This window comes from Brienomyrus brachyistius, chromosome 3 (assembly GCF_023856365.1).
Source record: "Brienomyrus brachyistius isolate T26 chromosome 3, BBRACH_0.4, whole genome shotgun sequence".
Taxonomy (NCBI): Eukaryota; Metazoa; Chordata; class Actinopteri; order Osteoglossiformes; family Mormyridae; genus Brienomyrus; species Brienomyrus brachyistius.
In genome coordinates, this window is record NC_064535.1 from 16,424,572 (window position 1) to 16,440,556 (window position 15,985).

The window sequence follows — 15,985 nt, forward strand, 5'->3', positions numbered from 1 at the left end:
CTGCATGAAGTTGAATGCACCCTATGCTACCTTTTTCACAGATCGCGAACCACTTAGCTTATCAGGTAAGTATTTAAGGTAAGTAATCATACCATTTTAGATGGTGGATTATTTTTGGCCAGGGATACTTGAGGGAGTTTTTGATACATATATAAAGACAGATTTATATAGCCTTTATATAATTTAACATTTATAAGCTTTATATGGAGGCCCCAGAGTGACAAATTACAACCCCAGGAATGTGTTTTTGCTCATTCAAACCATAATTCAAATTTTATTCTGCTAATCAAGTTTTTTAAATTTCAAATCGACATTAAGAAGAGCTGCATTCTGGAGTTAATTACCAATTTTATCCAGCAAAATATTGTTAATATTTCAGTGTATAATGAGTTTTTTAAGCAATGATAATAAAGCTAATGAAAATTGTCTCTTTAAGCTCTTAAAGTGGTGTTTTCCCATCAAGGCAGATTCTTCTGAACCCTGGAGATAAATCAACAGACTAAAAATATATTTCTGTGGGAGAGTATGTGGGAAACAATGATCTTTTGGAAGAAACCACAGATAAACAGAATTGGGGAGATCTTCCCAAATCTAAGGCTGTAAACAGCACCACTTCACTTCCTGCAACACCTGCACTCACATTAACGGATCTGAAATGCTTGCATGAAAAAGAAACAGTCATTCAATTAAATTTTACATACCATATGTTTACATATTTGTTTATGTTGGCAGTAGAACTGGGAAAGCCAGCAGACAGTTTCACCCAACACCCCTCAACACACAAGCTCCACAGCTTAACAACATCTTGTTGAGATGCAGACTAAACACTAATCACAGTTACCCCCAAATTAGGATATACCCATTTGTTGTTATCCAGTCTAGCACCAATTAGTAACATTCCACCATAATTAACTGAAATACGGTGTCACAGATGGTGATGCAAAAAATATATAAAATTTTTTAATATAAAAAAAATACCATGTTGAGGTTTGGGGCATCTGCTTTGCGGATAAAATAGAATATAATAAGCAGTGATACTCCTGACCTATTCCTGTGAATATCGGCATCGTGTGTCATGCAGAAAAGGGGTATTAAAAGCTACTTAAGGTGAGTTCTCTCAAATCGTTCCCTAAGAGCTATTTCTAGGTCCCACTGGGACAAAGCAAATTAATAATCATTCCACATATGTATGCTTTGGGAGGGAGTCATTTTAGGGGAGATATCGATGCCAGAGTTCCTTTAATTCCTTTCATTATGTTAGATATCTCAAAAGATCCTCATGAAAAATGGAAAATATGGGCCTTCGTCCCAGGATATGGACGTGAAACTAAACTGACAAAAACATCCCCCTTGTTGGCAAGCTGAGATGTTTTTTTAAGCAAACATGGCTGCCTTGTTTAGACAGCTACTCACGGCCCTTGATGTAACACCTAATGGCTAATTTCTGATTTAAAATGACTACTGGAGACTAGATTCTGGGTGAATGAACAAACGAATCCAGTAGGACTGCCCTCACAGTTTCATGACCACTGACCAATTCTGTAAAGGATGGGGGCAGGCTGGCTTCTTACCTCACTACAGATACATCAAAGGGCATGTTGAGTTTGTGCTCTGGGTACTTTTCTGTTTTCACATATAATGGCTGCCCCAACAAGGAAAAAGGTGTCTCATTCAATCTGAAATCATTGCACTGCAAAAAACATAAGACCTGAACTCATTTCATATTTTAAACAAAACAAACAGGCTAATTAGAGAATAAATAATACAAATTCCAAAAAAGCTCTGAAAATTTCTGGAAAATATATAATATTAGATATGAAATTAGGTATTTTGCATTTGATGTTCAGTAAGAGCAGGCTGTGCAACTTGTGCATGTCAGGAAACAGGATCAGCTCTATGTCTGCGAGCTTCAGCTGTAACTACATCTTGAAAGTATTTTTAAACTTTTGGTTCTCAGATGTACTGCAAAAAACATGTCTCTTTCAAAAAAGAACTTCTGTTCAAGTCATAAGTTTTTAATTTCTTGACAGTGCTCAGTAAAACAAATCAAAGCAGTAAGTTTCATTGCACAACATCATGATGAAACTGAATGGTTCCTTTCAGACACACATCAAGGCATCCAGGGAAAGCATAAAGAATAATAATAGCTATAAAAATAACATCCATTTCAAGACCCCAGAGGTCAGTTTGTTAGACATTTATTATGCTGTCGCATTCCTTGACAAGCATATGGTAATACACAAATGTGAGATTTATAATACTGGATTGGCTCTTCTCTCATGAAGGATCTGCTTAGTGTACATAATTTTCTTGATCTACAGAACTGAAGGCAGACATAAATCCAGTTCAATCTCAAAAGAAATAAAATGCTATTATGACATCTGCCTTTTCTGTTCTGGTTCTCCAAGATAAAACTCATAACACTAGATCACGACCCACCCCAGAATGAAACTCCCCAAACGTCTTGAAACTTTCATCGGAGTCGGACTTAGACGACAAAACTTTGCAGTATCGATTATCTGATTTTACTCCTAGTAAATAAACTTCAATGCAGTTTCCTGCAAGACGTTTCTTAAGACATGGCTTCTTATTAATCAATGCACATTCTGAGTAGTGTACTTCCACAGAATCTGCATTTTCCCCTTCGCTGTTATTATTATGTTAAATCATACCCAACTCTTAAAATGTACATTTTATATTTCCTTCACTGGTAGAGACCAAACACTAATGTTCTGTATAGTCAACCTTTGGAAACATCCATCCATTTGCTGTAACTGCTTATCCTATTCAGGGTCGTGGGTGGTCCGGAGCTAAACTCGGAGGCTACGGGCACAAAGCAAGGAACATCCCAGAAGGGGGGTGCAATCCCATCACAGGGCACACTCAGACATCAGGTACTCTTAGTGGCAACTAGGTAACTCCACTTAACCTTAGCATGTTAGCATGCTGTTGGGCTTAGGAGAAACCAGAGTACATGGGGGATATCCTAAGACAACACATGGAGCCATGGTTGCAAACCCTAGTCCCAGAAGTGTGAGGAAACAGCGCTAACCACTGTGCCACTGTACTGCCTCCTCTTTGAAAACACTTAAAGAAAAAATACAAGCATAGCAATTCTGTCAGACCTAGTCAATATGGACCAGGGAATCATGTGAACTGTATTTATTGCCAAAGGCACTACAATGTCAACTCAAAGTCTTCTGGATTCAACCATTTAACCACATGGTTTAAAATGTGCATGAACCTGTAAGCAGCTCAGGTACCCGTGGCATTACTGCAATGCTATGGCAACAAGAGTACAGCACTGCAGTAACTGGGAGGCGTTTGTCCAACCATCTTGCAGTGCATGATCAGCCCTGCGCTCACTGGCACAGCCAATGTGGTTTAATTAAAAGCCCTAATTACACATTAATTAAATCCTCCGCATACAGACACCTCCCCTATAATTTGCCAGTTAGGAACGAATGGCAAGATAACAAAATATCCTTGAGGAGTGAGAGAAATGCAACTGCACTGGGAATTGAAGTGGCAGCCATCTTCATACTTTATTTATATCTCGCTTGTAATAACAAAAAAGGCTGGCAAGATTAACAAAGTAGATAACTGGCTCACAAGTAATCGAGCTCCTACATAAGCAAAGAGAGGATCCCTGGCCCTAGTGTCACCCATTAAAACAGAAAAAAGATTAATTTACGATATTTCATTGCATTCAACCTGCACAAACAGTAACTTACGGTAGAATGATGGCTGAGAAGGTGGACCATGTGGAGAAATAAGTATGTTTATGGAGCTATTGATTAAGCCAGTTATGTTGAGTTTCAAACCAACCTATTGCAAACACATGCATGATATGGGAGATTTTTATTGTTTCATTTTCAAAGAGCCTAATTAAGATTATCAATTTATCTCTGCATCAGGGAAGAAAATCACGTAGCTAGCAAGTTAGCAATACTCCACAGCTGTCCATACTAGTTTGCTTGTTTAAATGGAGAAACCCTGAGTGTCTGTGAGCGACTTCATCGTCTAAGAGCCAGGCCACACGAACTTCAATCTTTAACGTCAGCATCACCTGTCCCTACTAGCTACTGTCAGTGTGACCCATTTTTTATTTTTATGGCCCATGTCTGGATCACCATAAATATTCTGTTCAGTATGTCTTCTCCAGCCAATGTTTGGTTTTTAACAAGGTTTACAGCACAGTCGGTTTGGTGGGCAAGTCCAGGACACTGTGAGGTATTTTTGTACCCTTTGATGGCATCGGGTAGGGGCCTCAGGTAACTCGGGGCAGATCCCAGACATGAGGCAGGCAGTCAGAGGTTCTGGTGTAACATGAATCACCTGTCGGAGCCCTCTAGGTGTTTGAATGTGAATGTTTCACACATTTTTTTTCTACAAATGAGTGTAGTCCTTCTACAAGATGGTTACCTCTAGATATTATTCCATGCAATGATTCATATGAGTCAACACCACCTCAGCTCCATGTGTTCAAAGTACCTGAAACTCATATTCATTCTGATTCATTCTTAACCGTATGCTGCTGACACATACGTCATGAAAAATAAAACGACAACAAAACGCTGACAACACATGCCATCGACTCAATACCCCGTTAAGTGCTGAATATTTAGCCAATGACACAAATTCAGACCATTTCATGAGGGTTAAGACATGAAGAATGTGATGCGACACCAAGAACAAGAGAAGTTAAAGAAGTAATTTTAGACAGAGTATCCAGTGACGACCAAAACATAACATCAGAATGGCCACAGAAAAATCTTTATTCAGGAAGCAGGAACCTTACACAGGTTATCTAATGATACACAAGAGATATCAAAATATCCACAGAGAAGAGATTCTCATTTTTCTGACCTTTCCTATTTGTCTGTTTTTTAATATATTTCTAACCTAATTTTTTATATATATATATAATAGTCTTGTTTGTTTTTCCTAAATCCCCACAGTGGAAAATGGCAGACAAACCCAGAAATGCATACCCTTAGGAGAAGAATTCCTGTTGTGCTCTGGGGATTGCAGAATGGACCTTCAACCAGGAATCTGGCCATTCCCTGGCTGCAGATGGACCATGCGATTTCCACATGCTTCAGGTATACACTAGAGATGACCTCACAACAAGTGAATTGGTTTTCTTCTCAGATCTCATAGATCTGCCCAAGATACTTGGGTTGTAAACTGATTATTGCCAGTATGGAGAGCAACGCTATACAGAGGATAAAACATAGGTAACCTAGCAAGTCACCTTATGGCATGCTTGTCTACAGGAGGCTGAGGTTAATGGATGCTGCCAGGCAGCCCTCTGCAACTCAATGAATTAATTTCCATTAAATAATGTAAGTATCCATGCAATGAATGCAAATGATGCTTACAAGCGCGACCACTTAAGAGAGGTTTCATTTCAATATAAACTATAAAAAGTTCACCTGGCCTAAGATCTTCAAGGGCCAGAGAGCAATGCCACTATGACTCTAACTGCAGAAACCAGGAGCCTCATCTATTAAAGTGTGCGTAGAATAATTCCTAAAAGTGTGTCTCTGGTACACACAGGCAAATTGGTATTTATCACTCATGCGTATGAACAGCTGCATGAAGTGAACGTTGGTGTCACACATTCTAAATGTGACTGTGCATACGCAGCAATACTAATTTAAAGAAACCCCCTCAATGAACATCATATAGGCATATTACTTCAGCATACAGTAACACAAACGTATTGCAGAAATGAAAACCTTGAAGAGACATATATCCTCATATCCAGAGGTGGATATTTCAGGTCCAAAAAGTAAGATTGATAACTTAGTGAAAGTCTGTGAGTGTGCCGTGCGATGGGCTGGCCCCCCATCCTGGGTTGTTCCCTGCCTCGTGCCCATTGCTTCCGGGATAGGCTCCGGACCCCCCGCGACCCAGTAGGATAAGCGGTTTGGAAAATGAATGGATTTCGAAACAAACTGAATTATTTACACCTTTTTAAGACTCCTCCCTTGGGTTTCACCTCACCTCGTGTCTTGCGCTTTCATTGGGCTCACTTACTGCCAGTCACAACACTTTTCATACTACAGGATTTGGAATTGTCATCAAGTCCAAATATTTAGCCTGCTAGATATCTGATGGGTGTCTGAGATGCATTTGTGGCTTCGCTGTTCGCGTCTATAAACCAAAAGTGATCTAGTGCCGATTTGCCAGCAAATGAACACCACTCTGATATGGGGCTTTTGTTGGAGATTGCAATCAATTACTCTCTCTCCAGCACTGACATGAATTTTGGGAAGCCAATATGTTCCCAAACTATTTAAGTGATGTGGGAGGGCCTTCAGGCTCTCTAGCACTAGCTGTAACCAACTCAAAGTAACAACAATTAGCAATGTTGAAAATCTACTTGTGAATTTATGTTTCACCCATGTCAAGAAATGTATTGATTTGTTTCATAATGCATTTCAAACTGAAAATGCAGTAACTGAAAGGCACACAATGAATATGTGTGCCACTATAGCTGTTGTCCTTACTTTAAATGTAGGCCTGAAATGCTATTCAGCAAAATCTCTTTGAAAATTGCAATACATATGTAATTGGAAAAGGTATATCGATATAATATTGATTCGAGCGGTTACTGCTGATTCCCACCCATATTATTTACGATGGACCTCGGACGTAAATGCAATCGGACGTGATTCGATCAGGCATATTTCAAAGTAAGACTATATGTAATGACAGTAATATACGATTACCTTGGCCAAGGGCATTACAGTCGTCCCTCGCCACTTCGTGCTTCGACTTTCGCGGCTTCATTCTATCGCGGTTTTTTTTGTATATTCATTAAAAAATTGATCGATACAGTGAAAATGGAATCATTGGAAGCATCTTTGCTCATCGTAATTAAATGTGAAATAATAATAATGTGATATTCGTAGCGTCTAATATGTCTTATTTTCTCTTATTTTGTCTAATATATTGGGTAATAGGAGTGTAATTTTCATGACCTGCCTGTAGAATCCTCTTGTGTGCCACGCCCCCTTATTAACCACGCGTGCAGCCCCAATTCCAGCTGTTTCCTGTCAGTTTGATTCCTCCGGTGTATTTAAGTCCACGTCAGAGTCTGTAACCTAAGATTTGTCAGTGGCGTTTTGATGTTATATGTTCCTGTGTCCTGCATTTGGAGCGATTCCAAATAAACCCTTCGATCCTGATTCCTCGTCTCCCCGTTCCTGCTTCCGTGCCCAACAATCATAAGAGTAATGGTGACTAAAGGGTGTTATTTAATGTCTAATAATGTTAAAAACCGTATTTAGAAGGTCGTAAACAGGTTTTCTATGCTCCAACTACGAAAATATTAGATTTATAAATAAAGAATCCTACTTCGCGGAAATTCACTTTCGTGGTAGAATCTGGAACTGATTAACCGCGATAAATGAGGGCCGCCTGTATATGACTCTGGAATAATTCCTTGTCATGACCATTACTTACCTGTGCATACTTTGCGTGAACTTATGTAGATCATTCTATTTGTAAGTCTATAAAGGTTGATAACTTAGTGGGAGTCTGTGCGTATTCTATGTACTGATCAGTGTGCTTCAGTTACACTTCTGTGCCACTAGGGAGCTGTGCGTAAGCATGGTTGGTGTCCGGAAATATACACACATTTCGACGCACAGCAGACATTCATAAATGCAATTCTATGCATGATTTACGCGCAAAACAGTTTGCATGCACGGTTGATAAATAAGACCCCAGCTGTGGGTAGACAATACTCTGAAGGATTCAGGACTTGTTAATCGACAATTACACTGACAGAGATAATCAAAAGAGGGCAAGTGTTCTACAAAGGTGAACTTCAGTCCAAACAGCTACAGTTCTCCGGGGCTAGTCTAGAATCAGTTTAAGCTAATGCTTGGTAATCCCTTCTGTATCTCACACAGTAGGCTTACTTCTCTACCTGATTACATCCTTTTCCAATGCTGCTTATCCAGTGCAGGGTCTTGGCAAACTTGGCATCTATCCCAGGAAGCACAGAGCACAAGTTATAGGACACCCTGGATGGGAGGGCAGTCCATCACAAGGCACACATTCACACACACAATCAAGCACATTTTTTGAAGGAAAATGCAGCAGAATGATGAACCATGTGAACATGCAAACACCACAGTGGCTGAAATCAACAGGTATGTGTAAGGCCAAAGTGATGTCCTGCGTGCTAAAGAGACAGAGATGCAAAGTGGTCATAATAATGAAAATTCCCATATTGATACTGATCTATACACCTTTAACAACATCCTTTTTTATTCTGTAGATACAATTTTGGCAACAAGAATCAAGTCAATGCTTCCAACATTTGGAACCATGAAGAAAATCAGGGGTTGGATGACTATACAGGAAATTGCTCGTCCCAATAGTCTAATTACTAAATAGTCTTGCTGCTGTAGTGATTTGTATTATTCCAACTATATTTTGTTTTAAAGCCTTGCCATTGTTTGCGAACTCAGACAAGAATTTAACGAGCTCAGGGAGTTTTCATTCGATGGGACTGAATCCAAAGCGAAATGCATTAGCATTTACATGCACCTGACACACCGCAGTTGCGTGTCGATCACTCCTGCTACAGTACGCACACGTACACTTCGGGCAGCGACTAAGTGTGCTTGTAAAACACCCACAGCAAGAGTGCCGACTGTATAAACACCTAACGTTGAACAAAAACATGGAGATGAAGGCTAGGACCCTGTTTACTAAGTATCTGTGGTTCCAGTGGATTTCTAGGAACTTTCTGTTTGACGCTAGTACCCATAAAATCCAGGCCTGGAATGGGGCTGGCGACACAAAAAGGACTGTCGATACAAAAAGGACTGTCGATACAAAAAGGACTGTCGATAGCATGCAAAGGAGAATGTGAGATAGCCAGCGTGCAGCAAATCCGGGGAGACGCCGGAAAATGTGACAGCGATGCCTCTCCATGGTGTCTACTGCTCGACAGGGAGCGTGGAAACTGCAAAGCAGAGAACCTGAGATAGGCTTACAAGCAGCATATTTAAAAGGGCATTTTGAAAAATGTCTGGACCTCTATTCTGCTCTTTGAAAGAGCACAAAGGGCTATGAAAATGTACTGGTACGCCTTGCATCGATTCCCATAATGCCTTGCTGTCCCAGAGGCAATATGGGGTCAGTTAAGGAGTCTATATTCATCTTCCAACCTCTTATCCAGTAGAGAATCATGGAGAGTCTTGAGTCTATCAAGGCAGCACAGGGCACCTGGAAAGGCTCACCCAGATGGGTAACTAGCTCCAAACATTCACACACAAAGTCACACATTATTTTTGAGATGCCAGTTAGCTGTACCGGATGTATTTGGACTAGGGGAGGAAACCCATGTGAAACACGGAGAAAGTACAAACCCCAAAAAAGTTAGGATTTGAACCAGTAAACCTGGAGTAACATTTTGTGCTGTAGCATGAGACATATATGTATAGGGTGCTACTCAGAACATTGTTAGCAAAGGCGCAGACAGGAGAAGCGGCACTCACTGCTACTCCAGGCACCGTCTGCCTCCTCAGGGAACATCTCAGATGTCTTACAGTGGTCTCAGGTGTGCGCTGTGACTGGCTGTACTCTATGAATAGCACTGGGACTAGGCTGCTATCTTAAACCACAAGCTAAGGCAAAGAGGCTAAGGAGGAACAGACTGACAGCGGTCCTGCGGGTGATCGTCAGTCGTAGCCTCTCCGCGAGGAAGGAGATGAGATTGCTACGTGAGGCGTTCGCAGATGGCCAGGCTGATCTTTCATTTCTTTTTAATATTGGCTGTTATAGAGGTGTTGGTGGCTCAGTAGGTAGCATTGCTGCTTGACACGTTCATGGTCAGGTGTTTGAATCCTGCCCCTTGGTCTAAGTGTGCAGAGATTGTATGTTTGCACAGGTTATCTCCTGCAGGCGAAATGCTAGGCATGTGCATGGCTATGGGTTGGGGGAAATGGTCCACAGCCATGTGACCTAGGCTTCCTGGGACAAGGCTTCAGGCTCACCATGATCCTGTTCTGTATATAAAGAAGGTGGAAGGTGTATGAATGATTACCTAGCTGCTCATTCTCATCCATAACGACACAGAGCTAAAATTACACAGCTGATCATCTTGCTGTAGCCGTTGAGTACCATACCTAATCAAGGGTACAAAACAAAATCTCTGCTAGGTTACTCTTGACAGACACCTGACACATGTTAAATTAATAACAAAGTACATCCCAAAAATGATTTCATTTTAGGCGATGCAGCCGCTCCATGCATGGCTGTAAAAAACAAGAGCAGAAGGTAGGCGCGGAGCCCAGCTGGACAGATCAAAACTCGACACACGGGTTAAAACAAGGCAAAAGACTTAGATAGCAAAAAAAACAAACAAACATTGGAGCCTATGTGGCAAACTGCGCCCATACGTCTGAAAGACTGTCATGCCTGTCGCTTTCAAAAATAAAACTGCATTTTGATAAAAGCGATGTTAAGAAGGCTGTTTTGTTTGAGGGCTCTGTCAAAGGTTCACCAGGATCACACAGCGGCTGCCGCAGTCCCGTTTGTTCTAAGATGTCCAGGCCATGCTACACACACCACATCGGCACAGTTAGATCATGCAAAGCCGCTTATGCTGTTTACCCATTCACACAGCTGGATACACAACAGCAGCGGCTCGGATTTAAGCACAACGGAATACAGAAAAACACTGCAGAGACGTGAGCAAACAACCTATAGATGACAAACCCAAGATCTTAACCACTGTCTGCCCAGAATGTGAAAATGTGAGTCAGTTGGAGCAGAATTTGCTTAATATTCTTTAGACAAACATTAATATTAAGCACCTTATTATTCTTAATAATGTGCTTAAAATTCTTAAGCCAAACATCACAGAGAGCATGCATGAAAATGTAGTGCAATGAGCCCTATACTGACTTTGCACTAAAGGACGAAAAAGGAGATGAGATAATATGTGCTGGGGGTGGAGGAGCGATAGACTATCCAGAAAGTGGATATGTGAAGTGGAAAATGGGAAGGGACTGGAGAAGGGTCGTAAGGGGCGATGTCCTCTGACCTACCACATGGTCCCGCTCTGTGAGTGGGCGGGACATGTGCAATTTGTTCCAATCAACCCCATGCTTCCCACAGAGAAGCAGGTGTGGGAAGGAGAGAGAGGAGATGGCCTGCATTTCATTAAGCCTGGTCCCTTCACAGGGGACACTCCAGCCCTAGTGCATAGCAACACGCCCTGCCTGGAAGCCAATAGCACATATTCTAATGGTTCCATGCAGCCAATAGGAACTTGCCAGGGTCTTCTAGGCCCCACCAAGAAGGTCCCCTATGTTCAAAATGCACAGCATCCTAGACTCAAGTGTGACCCCTAAAACTTTAACTGAATTGCTGCGCGAAAAATTAAAAAATGAGACCATTCCCTGGGAACAGAATTCTTTGATGCTAGAAATCCAGCAAATGGTATAGTAGGCTTTTCTTTAAAAAAACGATTCTTCTCTAAAAATAGATCAATTATTGTCCTCAAGAAAATTTATCCGCGTCAGGAAGGCCTGGAGCCTGTCATAGACAGCACAGGGTAAAAAACCGGGATACACCCAGGATGGGATGACAAGCCATCAAAAGGGACCTACATGCAGAGACGCAGAGACCCCGATTAGCCACCAGCTAAGCACTTTAAACTGACGGAGGAAATTCCACGTATACCAAGGTGAGGCCATATTCAACCTCCCAATCAGGCAGGTGCAAGGAAACAGTGTTACCCTGCCATCACCAACATCCTTTAAGCGAATATGCTTCAAAATGTGTCTATTTCCTCAAATCCCAAAAGGCATGGCAGGATGAGACTGCGACCCCAAGACAAGAATGAATGGGGAGCCTGGCGATGTGCATATCTCAGCCGTGAAAGTTCTGTTCCTTATTTAAGACTCGCAGATAGCTGAGAGATGTTTGAATTTAGGTACCCTGTGAAGCTTCTGTGGAGATCCCTGCTGGCTAATGGTCAGCTTTTGTTGGGGAAGCTCAAGAAGAAGGTGAACACGTCTCAAAGCTTCATTCTCATGACTTATATCACCCTCCACACCTGCATGGCTGGGAAAGCCTTGAGGGAACTGAGCTCATCAGCATCACATCTAGAAGGTCAGGTGGTTCAGAACCTCTCAGGCATGGCGTCACAATAATGAAGGGGTTAGCACCGTGGGGTAACTGTATATGGGATATAGCCCTGGTATGCCCTGGACGTCTCTGCACCACTAATGAACGTGTCACGCTAACAACAAGTATCAAAGCGCAATGGATACCTGGTGCTTGAGACGTCGGCGTATGATAAACCCTGGAGCAGGAGTCTGTGCCACAAAGGGCCCCCTTTTTCATCAGATGGGAGGTGCTGGAATAAGGCCCTGCATTGTGAAAAGCCTAATTTGACTTTCATGTCTTGCTTTGTTTTGCTGAATGAGATTATATCTTTTACCATGCGTATCACATGTCTCGCCTGAAGTACACCGCACTGAATATGCCAGACATGTCTGATGCCGTGTACAAGTGTGTGGATATAATTACAAAATACCTCCACCCTGCTATACAGCAGATACACCAGTCTGTCTGATTTATGTCAGCAAGTATGCTTTTATGCATAAATATCGGAAATCCAAAGAAGAATGTTTTGTTGTTTCCAGAGTGTGGCATGGAGTTGCTGTTACCCATAAGCTTGGTTTAAGGGTATAAACATTACATTTCTGGTCATCTATGTAGCAATTCTTTCATCACAAGGGTCGACTGCATTAAAACTGTTAGAGCTTAACCACTGGTGTTCATCATAACAGCGAATCAGCTCTGTGAAACACCTCTTAGCCCCAGCTGGCATATATACCCATAAAACTCTTTTTATTCTACTTCTTTTCTTATTTCTCTTTTTAAATAGTGGGACTGTTATTTCTTGTATTTCTCCCCATTTATCTCACAGTCATGCATGCAGGAGACACAAGCTTTCACACTGTGAAACTGTCGCCAAGTCAACACAAGGCCTCAAAAGATATATATATATATCTCAAATCAATTCCCAGAGCAGGTTTCAGCTGTTCCAACACAACCAACTTTCAGCTTAACTAGTTGTTCCAATTTGTGCTGAATCCATGTTCCTAAAACGCTCTGATAGTGACACTGATAAAATTAAGGGCCACTGTTGCTTAAGTGACGGAAAACGGAAAAAAAAAACATACTGGCACATTTTCACGACGTTACAAACAAGGCTTAGTTGTATAAGGAAATCCCAGTGCTGATGTTGGGGGGGGGGGGGCATCATCTCCAAATGCCTAACTTGATAACAGATTACAAAATGTTTGGGATTATAGTGATTATAAAAATGTTGAATGAGCCACTTGCTACTTTTGAGACTGAGAAATAGGATCAGTACAGAGCTCTTCTTAAAGCTACAACCCCCACCCCACCAAGATAAACTTCTCACATATCCTAAACATTGTAATCATCCACTGGATTTAGTGATTTCATCATAGAATAGGCAATAATAACACGACCGCAAACACAAACGGCTAAATGTAATTAGCCAGAACTGCGGAGGTCTGAAAGAAAGCTCACGTTTCCTCCTCCCCACAGCCTGCCTTATTCTGGGGGATCGTTTACGTAATTATACAGTCAGGGGAGGAATTAGGCCAGTCTGCACCCATTTATACAGCCCAAATCCAAAAGTAAGGCTGAACGCTGGAGAGTTTATTTGAGAGCCTGAGAGGAAGCCGCCGACCAAACCAGATGGATCTCTTAGCTCTTTATGAAACCAAAATGGCTGCGATTCCAGCTCTCCTCCCACATACAGCAGGCGGACGGCTTTCAGCAGCGTAGTAGAGGAGGACCCAGAACCAAAAGCCTGCTGGAAAAGATAACGGCTGGGGTTCTGCTGCAGTACCCTTGAGAAGCCTCTGAAGCTAAAATTCAGCCATTCTGGAAGCGCTCAGGCTGGTCAGGGTTACAGGGGGTCTGGAGCCTGTCCCAGGCAGCAGAGGGTAGAAAGCTCCAGCAAACACCACGATCACAGAACGGAGGTGGGCTCAAACCACCACCCCTGGTGGGGTGAGACAATAGTACTACCTACTGAGCCACCAGGCCGCCCTGTAGTACATATAAACCCCAGTGCAATCTTTTTGAGTATGATATGAATATGAATAAGGATGTCATTGGCCCGGTGACCGACCAGGTAACACAATGGACAGTACAAGGGGGAACACTCTCCGGCTTGCAGTACCAGGCGACAACTGGTCACAAGTGCTAATGCTAATGGTTCATCTTATACCTTGATATACAGTAGAAGGTTTTTTTCCGAGGGGGACAGGCATGCACATTTTGGACTTTTCAGAACTCTGACCTGAATATATGCTTAAGTATAATGGATTTTTGCCAGATAATCATAAGTACATTTAAATATCTCACTGCTTCTGACCATTCATTCACCGATAGAGAAATATAGATTGGAGGCACAGACCATTTTTTCCAGTTTAGATGTCATGAATTGTGATGGGAAAATGAAAAAAGGAATGTGGAGGTCGTGCACTATTTTTAAGCGCAGCGGCAGTAATGGAAAGTGGTATGGAAGCCGACCTCAATCAGGCAGAGGGGCCAATTACCCAGAGTGCAATAGAATACAGATACCCAATCAAAACATTCCAGTGTGCCTACCTTTTTCCCTGGTCCAGGCGATATGAAAATGTTTTACATGAAATTACTATAGTTTTTTGCTGGAGAGCTGATATAATTCATATAATGCAGATATCTGGCTAAGACTCCTTAGAATTTTGTTGTTGAAAAAAATTGAAAAATAATCTCAGCCTTACTTGAGAGGAACTACAGTGAAGAATGAATTTTGTTGTAAACAGTAAGACACAACCCATTAAAGCATAACCAAGATGCTAATACGAAATGCAATACAGAAAAACAGATACAATATGATTTGTGCTTCAGATTTTAACCACAGGTATTTTGATTGGCTGCTTGATGACTGTTTCTGCACCTATAATACTCTCTGTCCGTCTGTCAAAATGCTGTCACGCCCGGTTTCACTGTCCTGCCTGCTGATCTGAGGACATGGATTAAATACGGTGTCACCTGATACTGTATTAGCTGCCTTAATATATAGGCAGGTGAGGCAAATCAGGATAGACATGACAGCACTGGGGTTAACAATGTAAAATTAGCCTAAATCAATGGCTGCACAGTCCACTCTGAAACCTCTGTGTCTCGTGGTTTGCACCCCATGGGGGGAAATACACTTTCACCCACCACCAGTAGATCCTGTTCCAATTCGTTTTTCTTATATTTATTTTCCCCTCCCTCCACCCTCCATTTTGTCCCAATTTATAAATGCTAATTCCCCATTTGTCAAATGTCCCCTTCTTCATGTGTGATACGCAGCTCGGGAGGAGTTAGCGCTATGAACCCCCTACCCCACACACACACACACACACACACACACATACACACACACACACACACACACACACACACACAGGTTTGTAATTATATCTTTGTGGGAGCTCTCCATTAATTTCTACAGGGAAAACTTTAATCACAACATGACAACCTTAGCCCCTACCCAGTGGTTAACTTAACCATAAGTAACCAAACAAAATACGTTTATTAGACATTTTCACTTTTTGACTGTGTTCATAGATCTTTGTGGGGACCTGAAAAATGGTCCCCACAGCGTCAGAAAAACAGGCTTTTATGTAATATGAACCTAATCCACAAACACACACACACACACACACACACACATACATCATCACCCCTACCCCCCCCCCCCCCCCCCCCAAAAATCACTTCAGTCTAAGGTAACGACAGGCTCAGTGGAGTATATATCACCCCACAGGCCTACTGGGCATGCAGCTGACAGTGGGAGGTACCAATGCAGGGTTATGGCAGGGGGGACTCATCCCAGCATAGCGAAAACAATCCTTGGTTCTTCGTT

At 41.9% G+C, this 15,985-nt stretch overlaps 1 protein-coding gene across 1 annotated transcript in view; it reads right to left on the reverse strand.

Annotated features, from left to right (window-relative positions):
- LOC125739180 (ankyrin repeat and BTB/POZ domain-containing protein BTBD11-A) overlaps positions 1 to 15,985 on the reverse strand; it is a 132,491-nt gene that overhangs the window by 23,902 nt on the left and 92,604 nt on the right. The gene's annotated exons all lie outside the window — the stretch shown is intronic.